The sequence below is a fragment of the Balaenoptera musculus genome, chromosome 8 (assembly GCF_009873245.2).
Source record: "Balaenoptera musculus isolate JJ_BM4_2016_0621 chromosome 8, mBalMus1.pri.v3, whole genome shotgun sequence".
Taxonomy (NCBI): Eukaryota; Metazoa; Chordata; class Mammalia; order Artiodactyla; family Balaenopteridae; genus Balaenoptera; species Balaenoptera musculus.
Window position 1 is genome coordinate 25,784,009 of NC_045792.1, and position 24,568 is coordinate 25,808,576.

At 37.5% G+C, this 24,568-nt stretch overlaps 1 protein-coding gene and 1 pseudogene across 1 annotated transcript in view; both read right to left on the reverse strand.

Moving 5' to 3' along the window:
* Positions 1-24,568, reverse strand: part of GUCY1A2 (guanylate cyclase 1 soluble subunit alpha 2) — a 415,463-nt gene that overhangs the window by 345,270 nt on the left and 45,625 nt on the right. The window lies entirely within an intron of this gene.
* LOC118898964 lies at positions 6,747-7,733 on the reverse strand (annotated as a pseudogene).

A 24,568-nucleotide genomic window follows, 5' to 3' on the forward strand; every position in this document is an offset into this window, starting at 1 on the left:
ACACACACACCATTTAAGAGTAAGTAGCAGACATCATGCCCCTTTACTACTAAATACTTCAGTGTGTATTTCCTTAGAACAAGAATGCTCCCTTACAAAAACACAGTAAAATCATAAAGATGAGGAAATTTAACACTGGTACAATACTATTACCTAAAACACAGTCCAAATTCAAGTTTTCCTTACTGTCCCAATAATATTCTTTACAGCTACTTTTTTTTTCTAGTCCAGGATCCAATAAAGGATCACTATTTGTTGATCCAATAAAGGATCAACAAATATTGCATTTGTTTGTCTTGTGTCTTTCGTTTTCCCTCCTCTAGAACAATTCCTCAGTCTTTCTTTGTCTTTCAAACAATATTTCTCAGATACCTACCCTTCCAGCCACTTTTCCTTGTTGGTGTGGTTACAAAAGATTGAACACGGCACCTAACCACATGGTACCTACAGTCAAGTCGAAGAGAAAGATATATAGACCAATAGGAAGCACATCTTGAAAGTATAAGCTGGAGTCTCCCCATTTTTATCAGCTCAAAACCATTGCTTTATCTTTTTCCTATCTCCCATTTGGGAACAGGAAAATAATTCTATAGTCAGAATCATCATTGGTAAAAGTTATTTATAAAATAACTTTTAATTCAAGGAGTTATCTGAAGTAATATAGAGTACTATACAACAGTATGCAGTAAAATCGTATACATACACAAACATGCACACACAGAGGTTTGTGGGGGAGGGGGGTGGTTTTTTCTTTTTTTTAAGAAACAGGCATGTTTCTTCTAAATGGAAGATGTGTTACAATTTCCATTTATTTTCAGAAATAGAGAAAAATTGGACATGGTGAAAAGAACTGTGCTCCCTTTCTGAAGTTGGAGAAGCTATATTCAAATCTAACCTCAATCATTTATTAGCTAAGTGATCTTAGGAAAGTCACTTAAAATCTGGGCCTTAATTATTTCATCTGTAAAATCAGATAACAATAGTTAACTATAGACTTTAACGAGTAACAAAAGAACATATGTGAAATTTTTTCATAAAAAGTAAAGCACTGTGTAATATATATATACATGTATATATGCATGTACACATATATATGTGCGTCTACAGATGTAGTGATGTATATAGGTGGATGTGTGTATGTACGTGCACGTGAGAACAGACAGAGAGAGAATGACAGTGAGAGAAAGCTTAAAGATGTATTTGATTTGAATTTTTTTCCTGACAGGGTCCTCCCTCTCACCACTTAGAAGAGTACTGAATCCCAAATTTCTCAGTTTGAGCGTGGGCCTCCCACTTCTCTTGGGATGGCTGTCTTCCAGTGGCCACATACAAGCAGCATTCCATTCTGTCCACTAAGTACAGAAGTTCTATTCTTCCTGTCACGTGGCCTTTCCATGAGCTTCTAAACTGACAGTGTTAAGAGGGCAGAGATCATGCCTGGGATTATCCCTTTCCCTTACTCACTGTCAAGTCTCTAGAACCAACACAGTCCTGGGTACACAGAGGGTACCCAACAAATATTTGTGGAATGGTGAACACCAGCTGAGACATTTTCCAGCCCAAAATACTATGACACAGCATCACTGGCTCCTTCTAGAGGTAGTTGCTACTCAGACAACAGCAGGGAAACCAGAACTTACATCAACCTCCTCCATATTAGGATAAATGGTGTTTAAAAAGAAAAAGTTCATTCCTGGAACTCTGAATCAGCATAAACACTACAGTCATGTATAAATCCTATTAGAATTGTGTAAATGAATTAAGAATGATTATCATTAACATATTAATTATTTAAGCCCTTCCCCACTCTCTTTTACATTCCATTGCCTTAATTTTCTTCATAGCACATCACTCTGAAGTTATCATTTTTGTTATTTGTGGGGTTTTTTTGTTGTTGTCTGCCTCTCCACTTTCTGTTTTTCTCCCTGCTAGTCACCGGCACCTAGAACAATAACTGAAAAAAGTAGCTACTCAATAAATATTTGTATTGATGGAACAAAGTACTTGAAAATTGCTTCTTTAATGAGGTAAACATTTTCTATATTATTATATACACATATCACTGGATTAATAAACCTTTTCCTGTAGTTAGTACAACAATAAACTTTAGCTCAGCTAAAGCCCTGGTGATCATTTAAAACAAACTAAGGAAGTTTATAGATTTGCAACAAGGTAGAGTCTCTTGATTACTAATTTTGCCATCTAAAAAATTAAGCTTAAATATAGCACAAAAGCAGAAAACTAATGACAAATTAAAGGAAGCAAACTTCTAAATGCTTGGCAGATTTGCATCTTCCTTTTTATTAATATGAAGGATTGAGTATCCAAATAATGAAAAAGAAAGGGTATGAAAACAAAAACAGAGGTAAATGAAAAACAGTCCTAAATACTAAAAGTGAATGAAGAGGAGAAAGAGGTGTCAGAATGTTGTAGGAAGTACAAAGAATCAGGAAAAACAGAACAAAAAGTAGAAAAAAGATAGCAATCAGAGGCATTTTCAGTTAAAATTTTTTTGTGCTCTAATCACTCAGTGGAGTAACTCACAAAAATTAGGCTCATTTGTCACCGCTATGCTTGATGTCTGGCTGAAATCCCTCTTGATCTCTCCTTTGAAAGACCCTAAAATGACTTTGTTTTATTAAAGCTCACAGACAAGTAAAAACTTCCCTTTCCCAGAGCAGCTGCAAACTCACTCTATTGCCCACTCTATTTATATTTCCCCACCTAGGCTAAATTTGTCCTCTGGTGATTAATGGGATTTCTGGTCCAAGTAGTGGTGGAGAGAAAAATGTTACTAAAGCCAGCATTTTACTAAAACTATGTGTGACCCACTCTTTCTGACATTTGCTGAAGAACAACCTACCATACATCTGTGCAAAGTTAATGACATAGGATGAAGAAAGTGAGGGACTGACCCAGAACTAGTATGCCCACTTATGCAAAGACAGGAGAAAATCAGAAAAAAATATGATATCATAAATGTGTGGCACAGACTGTGGCAGTCTAAGCCAGCAGTCCTCAGCATTAAGGAGACTTGGCAAAGAGATAAAGAGATGGGGGGCGGTGGGGGGGGGGGAAGGCATCACTAGAGCACATGGCATCTAGCAGGAGGCATTAAAACTGCAGCCAGAAGACAAAGGGCAATGAGTGGAAGCAGGGCTCCAGTTCCTGTTTAGAGATCAGAAGCAGAACTAAAAGTCCTGAAAAGAAACAGAATAAGTGAAAAGAACTGAGTGGTGTACAAGGAAGCAACCCCCTCTCAGAAATAAGACCGAGAGATAAACCCAGATTCTAGAACCTCTAGTACCAGAAAGTATAACTTGGTACTAAATTCTTTAAGAATTAAACTAGAGCTTACTAGGCATCCTTGCCGAAGAGCAGGGTTAGCCTTGGAGTTAAGGTGTCAAGTAATGGCTGCAGCGAAGTACATAGTGAAGAGCATAAAAAAATCTGATTCTTTTCTCCAACACAATTGTTCAGAACTATCAGGGGAGCTTTTTTTTCTTCCAGTTTTATTGAGATATAATTGACACACAGCACTGTATAAGCTTAAGGTGTACAGCATAATAATTTGACTTACATACATCATGAAATGATTATCACAATAAGTTTAGTGAACATCCATTATCTCACATAGATACAAAAGTAAAGATACAGAGAAAAGAAATTTTTCCTTGTGATGAGAATTCTTTCATGTATAACATATAGCAGTGTTAATTACAATGATCATGTTGTACATTACATCCCTAGTACTTATTTATCTTATAACTAGAAATTTGTACTTTTTTACCATCTTCATCCAACTCACTCTCCTACAAACCCCCGCCTCTGGTCTGATCCACAAATCTGATCTTTTTTTCCTATGAGTTTGTTTGATTTAGAAATATAATTGACCTACAACACTATGTTAGTTTCTGTTATGCAAGATAGTGATTCAATATTTCTATACATTTCAAAATGATCACTGCAATAAATCTAGCTATGATATGTCACCATACATAGGAATTACATAGTTATTAACTATATTTCCCATACTGTATATTTCATACCTATGACACATCTATTTTGTAACTAGAAATTTGTACCTCTCAATCTCCCTCATCTATTTCTTTCCTCCCCACACCATCTCTGGCAACCATCTGTTAGTTCTCTGTATCTATAACTCTGTTTTTATTTTATGTTTGTTTGTTTTGTTTTTCAGATTCCACATATAAGTGATATCATACATTATTTATCTTTCTCTGTCGGACTCATTTCACTTAGCATAATACCCCTAGGTCCATCCGTGTTATTGGAAATGGCAAGATTTCATTCTTCTTTATGGCTGAGTAATATTCCACTGTGTGTTTGTGTGTGTGTGTGTGTATGTGTGTATCTTGCATCTTTATTCATCTATTGATGGACACTAAGGTTGCTTCCATATCTTGGCTATCGTGGAGAATACTTCAATAAATATAGGGGTGCATATATATTTTTAAGTACTGTTTGTTTTTTTTTCTTTGGATATATTCCCAGGAGTAGAATTGCTGGATCATATGGTAGTTCTGTTTTTAATTTTTTGAGGACTCTCCATACTGTTTTCCATAGTGGCCACAAGAGTTTACATTCCTACCAATAGAGAACAAGGGTTCCCTTTCCTCCACATCCTCACCAACAATTGTTATTTGTTGTCTATTTGAAAATAGCCATTTTGACAGGTGTGAGGTGATATCTCATTGCTGTTTGGATTTGCATTTCCCTGATGATAGTGATGTTGAGCCTCTTTTCATGTGCCAGTTGACCATCTATATGTCTTCTTTGGAAAAATGCCTATATATATCCTCTGCCCATTTTTAATAAGTTTGTCTGTTTGTTTGATGTTGAATTGTATAAGTTCCTTGCATATTTTGGATTTTAACCCCTTATCAGATATATCATTTGCAAAGATCTTTTCCCATTCAGTACGTGGTTTTTTTGTTTTGTTGACAGTTTCCTTTGCTGTGAAAATGCTTTTTGTTTGATGTAGCCCCATTTATTTATTTATGCTTTTGTTTCGCTTGCCTGAGGAGACATATCCAAAAAAATATTAAGACTGATGTCAAAGCACATACTGCCTATGTTTTCTTCTAGAAGTTTTATGTTTTTAAGCCTTAAATTTTAGTCTTTATTCCATTATGAGTTGACTTTTGTGCACAGTATGAGGGAGTAGTCCAGTTTGATTTTTTTTAACATAGTTGTCCAGTTTTCCCAACACCATTTATTGAAGAGGCTGTCTTTTTCTCATTGTATATTTTTGCCTCCTTTGTCATAAATTGATTGCTCATGTAAGTGTGGGTGCATTTCTGGGCTGTCTATTATGTTCCATTGATCTATGTATCTGTTTTGTGCAAGTACCATACTGTTTTGATGACTGTAGCTTTGTAGTATAGTTTGAAATCAGGGGGTATGATACCTGTAGCTTTGTTCTTCTTTCTCAAGTTTGTTTTGGCTATTCTGGGTCTTTTGTGTTGCTATGCAAAATTTTTAATTATTTGTTTTCATTTGCATGGAATACCTTTTGCTATACCCTTGCATTCAGTGTGTTCTTTAGCTCTGAAATGAGTCTCTTATAGGCAGCATATTGATGGGTCTTGTTTTTTATCCATTCAGCCACTCTTTCTTTTAATTGTAGCATTTAGTCCATTTACATTTGAAATAGTATTGATAGGTATGTAGTTACTGCATTTGGTTAATTGTTTTGGGGTTGTTTTTATAGTTATTTTTCCTTTCTTTCCTCTTCTTTTGTTCACTTCCCTTGTGATTTGATGACTATCTTTAATATTATGTTTGGATTCCTTTCTCCTTTTTGTGTGTATTTATTATAGATTTTTGGCTTGTGGTTACCATGAGATAGATAGATAGACAAACAGAAAGACAGACATATAGATAGATAGATGATAGATAGATAGATAGATAGATAGATAGATAGATAGATAGATAGATAGACAGACAGATAGATAGATAGGGATAGATGATAGGTAGATAGATAGACAGATAAGACAGATAGATAGATGATAGATAGATAGATAGATAGATAGATAGATAGATAGATAGATAGATAGATAGATAGATAGATAGATGATAGATAGATAGATAATTCTATTTTGTTGATCTCTTAAGTCTATTTTAACAACCCTGCATTTTTACCCTCCACTACCACATTTACTGTTTTGGACAGCATATTTTACATCATTTCATTTTGTTTATCCCTTAACCACTTATTGTGGATATAGATTATTTTACTCCTTTTGTCTTTTAAGCTTCCTACTAGCTTTATACATGGTTGATTTACTACTTTTATGTATATTTGCCTTTACCAATTAGATTTGTCCTTTTGTAATATTCATGTTTCTAGTTGTGGCCTTTTCTTTTCCTTTTTTTTTGTTTGTTTGACTGTTTGTTTTTTCTGGCACACAGAATTTTTGTTTGTTTGTTTGTTTGTTTGTTTGTTTTTTGTTTTTTTTTTGGCACACAGAATTTTAATAACCCTTGTAATACCCCACACAACTTCTTAGAAAATGCCAAGTATGTTAACAAAACTCCTAACTGTACAGGAAGATAATAACGTTTGGCTTCTTCATATGGCCACATCCCTTCGTTACTGGACGGTGACACTGGTCAGAGTGCCACCCAGTTACTAGTGTGGGAAATCCCCATCTGTAACAATAAATATATAAATTCTGCTTGCTGTAACACCTGGTTTGTGTAGGTTCCATTTGCCCTATTGGTCACAAATGAGCTGTTGATACCATTTCTGACCCCAAATAAATAAAGTCCATTAACAAGTTGCAGCATGATGAGAGGGCCTCATGTAGAGAACTTGGGCCCCTTTTTCTGGATATTATCTGCAGTTGCCTGAATCGGAAGCCAACGAAGGGGTTCATCCAGATCAGCAAGGGGGGGCCTCCCAAAGACTGACTTCATCTCTTCCCACTGCAGCCTCTGCTCCCACAGGCTTCTTACTCTTCAGCCTCTCAACCTCCATTTCATCATTGCATATGGAGTGGATCTGAGTGCCAAACATCACTGCAGTGAAACGAAAAACAGCAGACCCTCAAGGCACAGGAAGATCAACAGAATTACAGTGACTAGAGATGAACAATCACTGCATTCAGTCCACTGCCCTTGGATGCAGGGGATGAACTGCAGCCCTCAGAGGACAAGTGTGTGCATGAACGCCAGTGCGAAGTACATAGTGAAGAGCACAAAAAAATCTGATTCTTTTCTCCAACACAATTGTTCAGCCATGGCAAGGAGATCCATTTTCCAAATACATCTTTTGCAAACATTGCAGTTGTGGGTGTGCTCAGTCTTGATACAGCAGCACTTGGGGTACTCGTAGATCACTTCTTCTGCAAACTCTTCAGTTTGCAGGCTTCAGCTGCAAACTCTCCATGTATTCTTTAATAGCATTTCCTTTGGGTACGCCCCAGGGCTGGTGAGCATGGTCCTCAGGTAAGACGACAGGGCAAGCATCACCAGGCAGATAAAAACGACCCTATTGACCACAGAGTACCAGAAGTCTCTGGAAGGCAGCAGCAAAACTAACATCACCATGAAGTCCAAATATATGATCAGAAGCCACATCATGATGGTGCATGTCATGCCGCTGCTGTCACGGATGAACTAGAGGAGTATGAAAAGTCGTAGTTGTCATTTTCAGTCAGGAGAGGATGATGTCTGACATCCCAGAGCCAGTGTCCTGATGATGGCATGGTTTCCCTCACAATTTATTTCTAAACATTTCTTGAACATTTTGTGCCTTTTCTTCAGGATCTTAAGGTGCATACTGTCCCATGTGATAGAATGCGAGGCCCAGGTGGGGTCGCCTGGCACCTTGACTCCTCCAGGCCTGCGGCAGCGGCAACATCAACTGTAGCAGCGGAGGCAGGGACACATTGTACAGCAGTGCTCATGTTCGGGCCAGAGCCGCCCACAGCTCCGCTCAGCTGGGTCCCACGGGCTAGTGAGAGGGAGGCTGCCACCGAGCGCACATGAGAGCCAGAGCCCAGCCTGGAGAGCTGGCCTTTTCTTTTTTATTGTAGAGAAGTCCCTTTAATATTTCTTGTAAGGCTGATTTGATGGTGCTGAATTATGTTAGCTTTTGCTTATCTGTAAAACATTTGATCTCTCCATCAAATCTGAATGAAAGCCTTGACAGGTAGAGTATTCTTGGTTGGAGGTGTTTCTCTTTCATTCCTTTGAATATATCAAGTTACTCCTTTCTGGCCTGCAGAGTTTCTGTTGAAAAGTCAGTTGATTTCCTTATGAGAGTTCCCTTACACCTAACATTTTGGTTTTCCCTTGATGCTTTTAATATTCTCTCATTATCTTTAATTTTTGCCATTTTAATTACGTGTCTTGGTGTGTTCCTTTTTGGAACACACCAAGACACATTGTAATTAAAATGTTCTTTTTGCCTAACTTGCTGTAACCCTTTTTGGGTTGATCCAGTTTGGGACACTCTGTGCTTCCTGGGCCTGGATCTTTCCTTTCTCAGGTTAGGGAAGTTTTCAGCCATTGTGTCTTCAAATATGTTCTCTGACCCTTTCCCTCTCTCTTCTCTTTATGGGACCCCTATAATGCAAATAGTACTACTGATGTAGTCCCAGAAATCTCTCAAACTTCCTCATTTCTTTGTATTCTTTTTTTCTTTTTTCTGTTCAGCTTCGGTGATTTCTACTACTCTGTCTTCCAGCTTGCTGATCTGTTCCTCTGTATCATCTAATCTATTCTTGATTCCTTCTAGTGTATTTTTTATTTCAGTTATTGTATTCTGCAGCTCTGCTTGGTTCTTTATATTTTCTAACTTTGTTATAAACTTCTAACTTCTCATTCTGTTCATCCAATCTTCTCCAGAATTCTTTGAGCATCTTTACAATCATTACCTTGAAATCTTTATCAGGTAGATTGCTTACTTCACTTCACTTAGTTCCTCTTCTGAGGTTTTATCTTATTCTTTCATTTGGAACATACTCCTCTATTGCCTTATTTTGCCTAACTTGCTGTTCTTATTTCTGTGTATTTGGTAGGTTGTTACATTTCCTGACCTTGAAGAAGTGACCTTTTGCAGGAGAAGTCCTACGCATTCCAGCAGTGCACTCCTTCCTGGTCACCAGAGCTATAGGTTCTAGGGTATCCCCTATGTTGGCTGCATAGGTCCTTCTGTTGTAGCAGGCTGACTACTATGGGCAAGTCTGGTAGGCATGGCTAGCCCCCAGTTGGGTTGTTCTCCAGGCCCTGTCTTGTACAGAGGCTGCTGGCCACTGGCAGGTGAGGCTGGGTCATAAGGTGACTGGCCACAGAGCCCCAGGTGGTCCCAGGGCTGGTGCTGGTCAATTGGTGGGCTGAGCCACATCTGGCAAGGGTGGTTATGGGGACAGGGTTCCAAGATATAGTGTCAGCCTGCTGATGGGTGGGGCTGATTCCTGACACAGCTGACTGTAGGGTCCATGGAGCCCAAAGCTGGTGTCCGCCCACTGGTGATTGATTACTTTAGGGTTAGTGTCAGTGCACTGGTATGCAGGGGCAGGTCTTGGGCCCTTTAGTGGACAGGGCCAGGTCCCAGGGTGGCTGTGGGTGCAGGGAGTCTGGGGCTGAGTTCCTGTCAAGGTAGTTACTTAACTTGAGGGTCCCAGTACTGGCACTGACAGGCTAGTGGGCAAGGCCAGTTCCCAGTGCTAATAATCTACAGGAAGGATTCCAAAATGGCACTTGCCAGCACCAGTGTCCTCATGGTAGAATAAGCTCTCCAAAATGGCTGACGTCAATATGTCCCCAGGGTGAGCTCCAGTTTCCTCTTACCTCTTCAGGAGGTTCCCCAAGATCAGCAGGTGTGTCTGACCCAGGCTCCTTTCAAATAACTGCTTCTGCCCTGGGTCGCAGAGCATGTGAGATTTTGTGTGCACCATTTAAGAGTGGAGTCTCTATTTCCCACAGCCTTGTGTGTCTCCTGAAAGTAAGCCCAGCTGGCCTTCAAAGCCAAACATTCTGGGACTTGTCTTCCTGGTACAGGACCCCCTCAGTCTTTGGGAAGAAACTTTACAACTGTAATTATCCTCCCACTTGTGGGTCACCCACCAGGGGGTATGGGTCTTGTCTATACTGCATCTCAGCCCCTCCTGCCCATCATGTTGTGGTTCCTTCTTTACATCTTTAATTGTAGAAGATCTTTTCTACTAGTCTTCTGGTCTTTCTTATCAATAGTCTCATTAAGTGGTTGTAATTTTGGTATGCCCATGGAAGGAGGAGAGCTCAGGATCTCGGTCATTCCCCCTGGGGAACTTATCTTTAACATACAAGTTTTCAGTCCCCATTCTAGATATGATGAATCAGAATATTTGGATATAGTGTCTACAAGCCTCTTTTTTAAAATTTCTCCTGATGAGCCTACTGTACAATCACTAGTGGAATCTACTCTTCTAGAGTCTGGAGTAGAGACAATTACTTCTGAGATTAGAATTCAAAGTAATAATGCAAAAAATATCTCTCTAGGAAGGGCAAAAGCATAAATTCATAAATGTTAAAATAAATATACATATATTCAGAGTTGGATTTTCTTCCTTTTTTCCTCATCTAGCTCTGGAAAATGTTCAATCCTGACCAGTATGTACGAGCCAGGAATTATTTCAGCATCCTTGCTTATGAATATCACACGTGTTTTTCTCTTCAACTGGATGCTATATGTGCTCCATTGGTTTCTTTTCACATCTATCAACAACACTCCCCTTACATCAAGTAACATTCTACCTCATACCATCAATGATTCATCTCTTCTGTGGGGACTCACAGCTGGTTCTTCTGACTCCTCTTTTCTACATGGGAAGTGAAGCTCAATCCTTCATATCTCCAACCATTCTCTATCTCCCAACGATCAACTCCAACCAAGTCTGGACCACAACAATGGTGAATAAGAATATAGAAGTTGTCCACAAATGCTACAATAAAATTCACATGTATCACAGGGAAAAATTCTGACTAATATTTCCAAATCTACATCTCCTTTCTTCACAAAGGAAAATTACCATTTCTTATTGTAAAGTTAAGATCAGACTTGGTGGAAAAGCAGGATAGGCCAGGAATTGGAAGTTTGGGCTCAATCATACTACATTTGAAATGAATCTCTTATCTCACTTTAACTACCTACTATTATGGGTAACAGAAATAGGGAAAGAGAACTCCAAAACACCTATAAAAATCATCCACAATACATAATCATAGCTCCCCAAATGGAAAATAAAACATATGAGAATCTTTAACAGAACAGGATCATAAAAAGCAAATAAAAAGATTCATATTTTTGTTTTTGAAAATAGACTGACTGTGAGATAATAAAGGGAATACATCATATAACAAGTCTTAATTTGAGTAGCATCTTTATTCTGACTCATAAAGTTCCATTCATCAAATTAATTTAAATAAATGGTGATAGAAATGCTGCCAAAACACTTAAAATTGACTGAACATCTAAACTCAAGGTTAATAAGAATGAAAACTCATCTAGCATAGAACCTAGGATATTTGAATTTAACTCTAATCTTACTTAAAATTTTCATTAATTTTCAAGATAATTAACTAGTTATTAAAATTTATAGCCCAGTCAAAGTTAGAGATTTGTAGCAAAGAGCAATAAAATCAGAGAATATAAAGGGCCAAAAAACAAAGAAAAAGTAGACCTAAGATAAAAATAATTAATTTAATGAATAAAAGGCATAAAATAAAAAGGGAAAAGAGAGGGGAAGAGAGAAGGTGGTGTGTTCATTTGAGTTAAAAGAATCAAAAGGAGTGAACACAAACATATGGTATTTAAATTTTAAAAGTACATATGCCAAATCACTATGAATTTGTTCCAAGAGATGGTAAAAAAAATGACCTATGAGTTTCACATAGGAAGTGGTATGGGCCCACAATCATCTTTCTCCCATAGTAAGGAAAGAATAAACTTCTTGCTAACTGAGAGAAAAACTAAAACTTACTCTTTTGTAATAGAAGCAGTAGAGAGGTCAATAAGTATTGCAGCAGACTCTTACATCACAGCCTCATAGTCTTCCTGCCTTCCCCACAAGCCCATGCAAAAAGGCTGACCTAAGTGTGCTTTCATTTCTTCTAAGTCACAGGTAATTTTTCCATGTTAGGAATTTTGCAGATATTAAGTGGAAATTATACTATTTCCTGAGAAAAGAGCAGTGGGAGATTGTTTAAGAGGCTTACAAAACCTGCTTATGAAAATGAACTGAGTAAAAGAAGGTTTCGTTAAGCAAGTTTGACTCACTAGCCACTGATAGTGTTGAAAGGAATTCAAACTACATTAACCTGAAGATGAGGGGAGCGTAAGCATATTAGCAAAGACTGATATTTTGAACATCTTCAATAAATAGGATGACAAGTCATATCACTTAGAAGTTACACCTAAATACATAAAATATTTCATTTTCTACTATATAACAGTGGCTGACTCCATTCCAGGGGCTTATTTTTACCAAATCAAAGAGAAAGATTCTGCCTGTTAGCACCATGGATAATTTCTGGTATGATTTTTAATCATACCAGAAATAATTTTTTAAACAGTTTCTAAATCAGTCATAAAATCTTGGAAAAGCACTCATAATGACAAAACAGAAAAACAAAATTCTTAACTATAGTTTGTATATGTTGAAATTATAAGGAGATAGCAGGTGCTGTTTTTGTTTATTAAAACTTCAAGGGAAAAGGCACATCTATTAGAATGGCTAAAATCAAAACAATCTGACAAACCAGTTTCTGGAGAGGATGAGGAATAAGTGATAACAGCCATTTTGGAAGACACTTTGGTAGTTTCTTACAAAGCTAAACAAAGTGCAGCAATCACACTCCTAGGTGCTTACCTAACTGATTCAAAAACATGTCTACATAAAAACCTGCAGGTGTATGTTTATAGCAGTTTTATCCATAATCACCAAAAACAGAAGCAACCAGCTGTCTTTCAATAGGTGAATGGATAAGCAAACTGTAGTACATTATTATGATGGAATACTATTCAGAGAGAAAAAAGGAATGAGCTATCAAGCCGCACAAAGATATGTACTAAACCTAAATGCACACTGCTAAGCAAAAAAACAAACAAACAAAAAAAACCAGAAAAAATGTGAAAAAGCTACATGCTATTATAATTCCATTTATATAACATTCTGGAAAAGGCAAAACTATAGAGTGGCAAACAGATTAGTATTTTCTAGGGATTTGTTGGGGGGAAAGAGGTAGGGTTAAAAAGGTGAAGTACAGAGGAATTTTAAGGCAGTAAAAGTATTTCATAGGATATTATAATGGTGGATACATGACACGATGCATTTATCAAGCCCATAGAGTTTTACAGCACAAAAAGTGAACTTTACAGTATGCAAATTTTAAATATGTATATAGAAAAAAAAATTTTTTATATATATTTGTATATATATATATACATATGTATATCCCAGAAGTGGAACGTAAGATCCCAGAATGGAATGAAAAAAGGAATTAGCTATCAAGTCACACAAAGAATATAACTGTATTACAAACTTTATTACAAGTGCAAAAAAAAACTTCACTGAAGGTAGTAGAGTAGAAAGGTGCTGACCTAAATAACCTTGGAAATGAGTGGAGTCTGTAAAACTTCATACGTAAATCCATACTCTGAAATTGCACACAAACACTGTGCTCTAGTTGATAAAATCATTTCCCATAGGAGCATGTAATAACAATTCTGAAACAACTATACTCCTACAGTGCAATTGAACAATTATGTAGACCAATGGCTAAACAGAACAAAGTTTCTCACTGCTGGAGTAGGAGGTTATAGTAAGCAAGGGGGAAAGGTTAGAATGATCCACATGATAATGGGTTAGAGTTGAAGACATCAGTATTAACTCATATTTAGCATAATATAGAAATACAGAAATATTTATAGACAGGCATATATATATATATAGCAGTTAATATACACATATATATTTCCTTGCTCTGTCAACTGAGAGAGCCTAGAAGCAGCAACACCCCAATAGCAAGAAGTACACCAAGTACCCAGATTTTGGTTTCCAACACCATTCTCCAACAAAAGGAGTCAGGACTCCTTTGAGACTCCTTTAAGAAATGACTTTGAGAAATGACTGAGGCAGAAAATATACAAAATGGGTCTGGAGCATCTTATAATACAAGATAGCAGGGAAGTGCTCAAAACACACACACACACACACAATAATGATGGACGTACGTCAAAGTACACAGCAGACAACTGAAAGCAAGCTGACTAGTACTCTTCAAAACCATCAAGGTCATCAAATACAAGGAAAGTCTGAAAAACTGTCACAGCCAAGAGGAGTCTAAGGAGACCTAACGACTAAATGTAATATATCCTGAGTGGGATACTGGAACAGAAAAAGGACAGGTAACAACTAAAGATATCTAAATAAAGCTTGAAATTTACTTAATAGTAATGTAACAATACTGGTTCATTAATTGGGACCAAAGTACCATATTAATGTAAGCTGTCAATAATAGGGGAAATAGGTGTGGAATGTATGAGAACCTTCTATACTATCTTCACACCATTTCTGTAAATCTGAAACTATACTAAAATTAAAAGTTTATTTCTTAAAAACTTAAAGGGAAAAGAAAAGTAAAAACCTACCTACTAAAAAATTCAGAAAAGAGAACAACAGACAATCTGAAGAATTTAGGATGTGAGAGGTTGCTCTCCCACATAAGGAAGAGGTCCAAGACAGAAAGCTGCTAGTGATAAGGCAATAACACATTAGATATAAACAAAGAAGATCTAAAAAATAAGAAAGAAAAATGACTGTCATGTTTTTTCAGTAAAGAAGAGAAGCTTAGTGCGGAGAAATTTAGCAGGATAATTGGGAAAAGGCTTGTCATAAGATTCAGAAGAAAATGCTCCCAAGAGAAAAAAATATCTAGGGGAGTAAAGAAAGCTCTCTACATTTCTTCTCAATATACTTGTATCTTCTAAAACTGGTCTGCATAATTTAAGGATCAGCTTTTATTTAAATGTTTTATAATTTTACACATATTGGAGGCAGTGTTCACACTCAGCGATCTCATTCCTTTTCAGGCCTACCTACTACATCTAATCATTTCAGAAAAAAGTATTCAAGCAAAGAGCAGAAAACAGAAGTTATCTTTAATTTACATAGAATCACTACTCAATTCTCTACTAGGAATTATTAAATTCCTAAATTTAATAATTTTAATAATTTTATAATTATTAAATTCCTAAATTTAATAATGCCTAAATTATTAAATTCCTAAATGAGATACTCTAACAATATTCCTAAGCTTAACCATTAAAAAAAAAATCAATGGCATTGTAAATACAGCCTTTTGCAAGGTTTGTGCTAGGCCAATGACATCTAACATATTAAATTAAGTCACCAAATCAGCTTGAAATCTTGTGGCCAACAGAACTGGCATAGGGTTTACTACAGCATCACTATGAAACCATGTTTGTGTCATGAGCCAAACACTGTCACCCTTAATTTGCACTGTCAACACCTGAAATCTAAAAAAAAATCTAACCTGTAAATGATTCAAATTACAAGGAAACTGCATTCTCCTTAATACTAATGATAAATAACCAAACTTTTTTGATACTATCCTTATGCAAGCAAGTATCCCTAGTACACTTTCAAGTAGTAATGAACTAAGTAAAATGCAATACAATGACAACTTTCATAATTCAGAGAACTAGAAAGACTTGTGTAATTAGCATTGGAGGTGTGATGTAAAGTCAATCTTAGTCCAATGACCCTTGAAGGCAGCATGAAGCAGGAAAAGGTTTGGAATCAGACTGACCTGGGTTTAAATCCTGCTTTTGTGGCTTGTCAGCACTGACAAAGGAACTTAGCAACAAGTTAACGTCTCAAAATATGTTTCCTCAACTATAAAAGGGAGAATATTGACCTCCCAGTTCTGATGCAAACATTATTTTGTGAATATTCAATAATACGAGCAAACACTTCGGCATTTGTTATTTATCAGGCTGCTATAAGTACTGTATATAAATTAACTTATTTAATCTTCCTAACAACTCTAGGAGGTATGTAATTATATTATCCCCATTTTACAATGAGAAATATTTAGTATGGAAAGATTAAGTAACTTATTCCAGTTCATACAGCGAGTAAGTATGTTTTCATAACTAAGTAATCTGGCTCTAGTCTTTGCTCTAAATTACTACATTATAATATCATTATTAAATCAGTTAATAAAGCAGTTCCCTTCCAGCCACCCTAACTCCAATTCATCTCATTAAAATACTGACACTTTTTACTTTTTATTTACTTTTAATTTACTTTTAATGAAAGAGAAAACTGATCAGTTACCAAGTTACAGTAATAACTATATAAAACTCTGTTCAATATCCTATGATAAACCATAATGGAGGAGAGAGGAGAAGATGGAGGAAAAGTAAGATACAGAGATCACCTTCCTCCCCACACATACATCAGAAATACATCTACACGTGGAACTGCCCCTATAGAACACCCACTGAACGCTGGCAGAAGACGTCAGACCTCCCAAAAGGCAAGAAACTCCCCCACGTACCTGGGTAGGGCAAAAGAAAAAAAGAAACAACAGAGACAAAAGAATAGGGATGGGACCTGCACCAGTGGGAGGGAGCTGTGAAGGAGGAAAGGTTTCCACACACTAGGAAGCCCGTTCGTGGGCGGAGACTGCGGGTGGCGGAGGGGGGACGCTTCGGAGCCACGGAGGAGAGCGCAGCAACAGGGGTGCGGAGGGCAAAGCGGAGAGATTCCCGCACAGAGGATCAGTGCCGACCAGCACTCACCAGCCCAAGAGGCTTGTCTGCTCACACGCCTGGGTGGGAGGGCGCTGGGAGCTGAGGCTACGGCTTCAGTCGGATCGCAGGGAGAGGACTGGGGTTGGCGGCGTGAACACAGCCTGAAGGGGTTAGCGCACCGCAGCGAGTGGGAGGGAGTCCGGGAAAAGGTCTGGAGCTGCCCAGCAGGCAAGAGACTTTTTCGTGCCTCTTTGTTTCCTGGTGCGCGAGGAGAGGGGATTCAGAGCGCCGCCTAAACAAGATCCAGAGACCGGAGTGAGCTGCGGCTATGAGCGTGGACCCGAGACCGGCATGAAACGCTAAGGCTGCTGCTGCCGGCACCAAGAAGCCTGTGTGCAAGCACAGGTCACTATCCACACCTCCCCTCCTGGAAGCATGTGCAGCCCCCCACTGCCAGGGTCCCGTGATGCAGGGACAAGTTCCCCGGGAGGACACACAGCGCGCCTCAGGCTGGTGCAACGTCACGCCAGCCTCCACCACCACAGGCTCACCACGCATTCTGTACTCCTCCCTCCCCCCAGGCCTGAGTGAGCCAGAGCCCCCAAATCAGCTGCTACTTTAACCCTGTCCTGTCTGGGCAGGAACAAACGCCCTCAGGCAACCTACATGGAAAGGAGGGGCCAAATCCAAAGCTAAAACCGGGAGCTGTGCAAAGAAAGAAGAGAAAGGGAAATTTCTCCCAGCAGCCTCAGAAGCAGGGGATTAAAACTCCACAAACAACTTGATGTACCTGCATCTGTGGAATACCTGAATAGACAACAAATCATCCCAAATTGAGGAGGTGGACTTTGGGAGCAAGATATATTATTTATTCCCCTTTTCCTCTTTTTGTGAGTGTGTATGTGTATTCTTCTGTGTGAGATTTTGTCTATATAACTTTGCTTTCACCATTTGTCCTAGGGTTCTGTCCGTCCGTTTTTGTTTTTTTTTTTACTTTAAACATTTTTTTCTCAATAATTATTTTTTATTTTAATAACTTTATTTTATTTTATCTTACTTTATTTTATTTTATCCTCTTTCTATTTTTTCTCCATTTTATTCTGAGCCATGTGGATGAAAGACTCTTGGTGCTCCAGACAGGCATCAGGGCTGTGCCTCTGAGGTGGGAGAGCCAACTTCAGGACACTGGTCCACAAGAGACCTCCCAGCTACATGTAATACCAAACGATGAAAATCTCCCAGAGATCTCTATCTCAACACCAAGACCCAGCTTCACTCAACGACCAACAAACTATAGTGCTGGACACCCTATGTCAAACAACTAGCAGGACAGGAACACAGCCCCATCCATTAGCAGAGAGGCTGCTTAAAATCATAATAAGGCCACAGACACCCCAAAACACACCACCAGATGTGGACCTGCCCACCAGAAAGATAAGATCCAGCCTCATCCACCAGAACACAGGTACTAGTCCCCTCCACTAGGAAGTCTACACAACCCACTGAACCAACCTTGGCCACTGGGGACAGATACCAAAAACAACAGGAATTACGAACCTGCAACCTGTGAAAAGGAGACCCCAAACACAGTAAGATAAGCAAAATGAGAAGATAGAAAAACACACAGCAAATGAAGGAGCAAGGTAAAAACACACCAGACCTAACAAATGAAGAGGACATAGGCAGTCTACCTGAAAAAGAATTCAGAATAATGATAGTAAAGATGATACAAAATCTTGGAAAGAGAATACACAAAGTGCAAGAAACATTTAACAAGGACCTAGAAGAACTAAAAAGAGGAACCAAGCAACAATGAAAAACACAATAAATAAAAGTAAAAATACTCTAGACGGGATCAATAGCAGAATAACTGAGGCAGAAGAACGGATAAGTGACCTGGAAGATAAAATAGTGGAAATAACTACTGCAGAGCAGAATAAAGAAAAAAGAATGAAAAGAACTGAGGACAGTCTCAGAGACCTCTGGGACAACATTAAATGCACCAACATTCGAATTATAGGGGTCCCAGAAGAAGAGAAAAAGAAAGGGACTGAGAAAATATTTGAAGAGATTATAGTTGAAAACTTCCCTAATATGGCAAAGGAAATAGTTAATCAAGTCCTGGAAGAACAGAGTCCCATACAGGATAAATCCAAGGAGAAACACGCCAAGACACATATTAATCAAACTATCAAAAATTAAATACAAAGAAAACATATTAAAAGCAGCAAGGGAAAAAAAACAAATAACACACAAGAGAATCCCCATAAGGTTAACAGCTGATCTTTCAGCAGAAACTCTGCAAGCCAGAAGGGAGTGGCAGGACCTATTTAAAGTGATGAGGGAGAAAAACCTACAACCAAGATTACTCTACCCAGCAAGGATCTCATTCAGATTTGATGGAGAAATAAACACCTTGACAGACAAGCAAAAGCTGAGAGAGTTCAGCACCACCAAACCAGCTCTACAACAAATGCTAAAGGAACTTCTCTAGGCAAGAAACTCAGGAGAAGGAAAACATCTACAATAACAAACCCAAAATATTTAAGAAAATGGGAATAGAAACATACATATCAATAATTACCTTAAATGTAAATGGATTAAATACTCCCACCACAAGACACAGACTGGCTGAATGGATACCAAAACAAGACCCGTATATATGCTGTCTACAAGAGACCCACTTCAGACCTAGGGACACATACAGACTGAAAGTGAGGGGATGGAAAAAGATATTCCATGCAAATGGAAATGAAAAAACACTAGAGTAGCAATTCTTATATCAGACAAAATAGACTTTAAAATAAAGACTATTACAAGAGACAAAGAAGGACACTATATAATGATCAAGGGATCGATCCAAGAGGAAGGTATAACAATTGTAAATATTTATGCACCCAACATAGGAGCACCTCAATACATAAGGCAAATACTAACAGCCATAAAAGGGGAAATCGACAGTAACACATTCATAGTAGGGGACTTTAATACCCCACTTTCACCAATGGACAGATCATCCAAAATGAAAATAAATAAGGAAACACAAGCTTTAAATGATACATTAAACAAGATGGACTTAATCGATATTTATAGGACATTCAATCCAAAAACAACAGAATACACATTTTTCTCAAGTGCTCATGGAACATTCTCCAGGATAAATCATATCTTGGGTCACAAATCAAGCCTTGGTAAATTTAAGAAAATTGAAATCGTATCAAGTATCTTTTCCGACAACAACGCTATGAGACTAGATATCAATTACAGGAAAAGATCTGTAAAAACTACAAACACATGGAGGCTACACAATACACTACTTAATAACAAAGTGATCACTGAAGAAATCAAAGGGGAAATAAAAAAATACCTAGAAACAAATGACAATGGAGACACGACGACCCAAAACCAATGGGATGCAGCAAAAGCAGTTCTAAGAGGGAAGTTTATAGCAATACAAGCCTACCTCAAGAAACAGGAAACACCTCGAATAAACAACCTAGCCTTGCACATAAAGCAATTAGAGAAAGAAGAACAAAAAAACCCCCAAAGTTAGCAGAAGGAAAGAAATCATAAAGATAAGATCAGAAATAAATGAAAAAGAAATGAAGGAAACGATAGGAAAGATCAATAAAACTAAAAGCTGGTTCTTTGAGAAGATAAACAAAATCAATAAACCATTAGCCAGACTTATCAAGAAAAAAAGGGAGAAGACCATAATCAATAGAATTAGAAATGAAAAAGGAGAAGTAACAACTGACACTGCAGAAATACAAAGGATCATGAGAGATTACTACAAGCAACTCTATGCCAATAAAATGGACAACCTGGAAGAAATGGACACATTCTTAGAAATGCACAAACTGCCGAGACTGAACCAGGAAGAAATAGAAAATATGAATACACCAATCACAAGCACTGAAATTGAAACAGTGATTAAAAATCTTCCAATAAACAAAAGCTCAGGACCAGATGGCTTCACAGGTGAATTCTATCAAACATTTAGAGAAGAGCTAACACCTATCCTTCTCAAACTCTTCCAAAATATTGCAGAGGGAGGAACACTCCCCAACTCATTCTACGAGGCCACCATCACCCTGATACCAAAACCAGACAAAGATGTCACAAAGAAAGAAAACTACAGGCCAATATCACTGATGAACATAGATGCAAAAATCCTCAACAAAATACTAGCAAACAGAATCCAACAGCACATTAAAAGGATCATACACCATGATCAAGTGGGGTTTATTCCAGAAATACAAGGATTCTTCAATATACGCAAATCAATCAATGTGATACACCATATTAACAAATTGAAGGAGAAAAACCATATGATCATCTCAATAGATGCAGAGAAAGCTTTCAACAAAATTCAAAACCGATTTATGATAAAAGCCCTGCAGAAAGTAGTCATAGAGGGAACTTTCCTCAACATAATAAAGGCCATATATGACAAACCCACAGCCAACATCATCCTCAATTGTGAAAAACTGAAACCATTTCCATTAAGATCAGGAACAAGACAAGGTTGCCCATTCTCACCACTATTATTCAACATAATTTTGGAAGTTTTAGCCACAGCAATCAGAGGAGAAAAAGAAATAAAAGGAATCCAAATCAGAAAAGAAGAAGTAAAGCTGTCACTGTTTGCAGATGACATTATACGATACACAGAGAATCCTAAAGATGCTACCAGAAAACTACTAGAACTAATCAATGAATTTGGTAAAGTAGCAGGATACAAAATTAATGCACAGAAATCTCTTGCATTTCTATACACTAATGATGAAAAATCTGAAAGTGAAATTAAGAAAACACTCCTATTTACCATTGCAACAAAAAGAATAAAATATCTAGGAATAAACCTACCTAAGTAGACAAAAGACCTGTATGCAGAAAATTATAAGACACTGATGAAAGAAATTAAAGATGATACAAGTAGATGGAGAGATATACCATGTTCTTGGATTGGAAGAATCAACACTGTGAAAATGACTGTACTACCCAAAGCAATCTACAGATTCAATGCAATCCCTATCAAACTACCACTGGCATTTTTCACAGAACTAGAACAAAAGATTTCACAATTTGTATGGAAACACAAAAGACCCTGAAAAGCCAAAGCAATCTTGAGAACGAAAAATGAAGCAGAGGAATCAGGCTCCCTGACTTCAGACTATACTACAAAGCTACAGTAATCAAGACAGTATGGTACTGGCACAAAAACAGAAACATAGATCAATGGAACAAGATAGAAAGCCCAGAGATAAACCCATGTACATATGGTCACCTTATCTTTGATAAAGGAGGCAAGCATATACAGTGGAGAAAAGACAGCCTCTTCAATAAGTGGTGCTGGGAAAACTGGACAGGTACATGTAAAAGTATGAAATTAGAACACTCCCTAACACCATACACAAAAATAAACTCAAAATGGATTAAAGACCTAAATGTAAGGCCAGACACTATCAAACTCTTAGAGGAAAACATAGGCAGAACACTCTATGACATAAATCACAGCAAGATCCTCTTTGACCCAGCTCCTAGAGAAATGGAAATAAAAACAAAAATAAACAAATGGGACCTAATGAAACTACAAAGCTTTTACACAGCAAAGGAAACCATAAACAAGACAAAATGACAACCCTCAGAATGGGAGAAAATATTTGCAAATGAAGCCCCTGAAAAATGATTAATCTCCAAAATTTACAAGCAGCTCATGCAGCTCAATAACAAAAAAACAAAAAACCCAATCCAAAAATGGGTAGAAGACCTAAATAAACATTTCTCCAAAGAAGATATACAGATTGCCAACAGACACATGAAAGAATGCTCAACATCCTTAATCATTAGAGAAATGCAAATCAAAACTACAATGAGATATCATCTCACACTGGTCAGAATGGCCATCATCAAAAAATCTAGAAACAATAAATGCTGGAGAGGGTGTGGAGAAAAGGGAACACTCTTCCACTGTTGGTGGGAATGTAAATTGATACAGCCACTATGGAGAATAGTATGGAGCTTCCTTAAAAAACTAAAAATAGAACTACCATATGATCCAGTAATCCCACTACTGGGCATATACCCTGAGAAAACCATAATTCAAAAAGAGTCATGTACCAAAATGTTCATTGCAGTTCTATTTACAATAGCCAGGACATGGAAGCAACCTAAGTGTCCATCATTGGATGAATGGATAAAGAAGATGTGGCACATATATACAATGGAATATTACTCAGCCTTAAAAAGAAGTGAAATGGAGTTATTTGTAGTGAGGAGGATGGAGTTAGAGTCTGTCATACAGAGTGAAGTAAGTCAGAAAGTGAAAAACAAATACAGTATGCTAACACATATATATGGAATCCAAGGGGGAAAAAAAAAAGGTCATGAAAAACCTAGTGGCAAGATGGGAATAAAGACACAGACCTGCTAGAGATGGACTTGAGGATATGGGGAGGGGGAAGGGTAAGATGTGACAAAGTGAGAGAGTGTCATGGACAAATATACACTACGAAACGTAAAATAGATAGCTAGTGGGAAGCAATCACATAGCACAGGGAAATCAGCTCTGTGCTTTGTGACCACCTAGAGGGGTGGGATAGGGATGGTGGGAGGGAGGGAGACGCAAGAGGGAAGAGATATGGGAACATATGTATCACTGATTCACTTTGTTATAAAGCAGAAACTAACACACCATTGTAAAGCAATTATACTCCAATAAAGATGTTTAAAAAAAAAAACCATAATGGAAAAGAATATTAAAAAAAGAATATATGTATATGTATAACTGAATCACTTTGCTGCACAGCAGTAATGAACACAACATTGTAACTCAACTATACTTCAATAAAAAAATAAATAAAACACCATTTGTCCCCCCAAAAAAGAACTATATTGGCAGAATTTATTTATTGCTATCAATATTAATTCATCTATAAAAATGATAAGTGATTTTTGCACCAACTAGTTCTCCAATATTCTAAATATGTTAAATATATTCTAATTCACTAAACAATTACACGTTTTAGAGTTATCCTAAGGAAACCGTCATGTAATCTTAACCCTAAAATAAGGCTAACTAACTCTTCACAGTTTTATGGCCAATTAAAACGTTGTCAAGTGCACATTCAAAATCACAATAAAACCAGAAAAGTACATACAAGTCAACATGTAAGCAATAAACTATTGCTTATATAAAAACAAGTGGCAACAGAAAGTTCCATACCAGCTAATGATTCTGGAATCAGTGGCACTTTATAGGGAGCTCAGGTTTCACAGTATTTCAGCGTCTACCACAAAATTATTGTGAGGTATATGCACCAAAGTTCATCCACTCCATTCTCCTCACTAGCATTTTCCCAACAAATAATCTCATGAAAACATTACTCTGACACTGACTTTACATGCTGACTTTTTGGAGACAATAAAGCCCCACTTTAACAGAAGACCTTTAAAACAGAAAAAAACTTTAATGAATATTCTTTCACAATTCATGTCCTTCACCAATTATTTTGAGAGAAAATGCACTTTAGCCAAGGCAGTGTAAAACTATGCTTTGTTAATACTTAGTAAATAACTGACGCTTATTAAAATAGTAAACCTCTGTTTGCTATAATTCATCAGTAGAGGAATTACCTTAGATCTCTCATTTCTATATGATTTCTGTCCTACTGTGGAATGACTTTATCCTACACCATCTATATCTTATGGCTCTTGATGAAACACCCACAACCCCTTTAACAGTATCAAAACCTGTTAAAACTGAAATCCTCA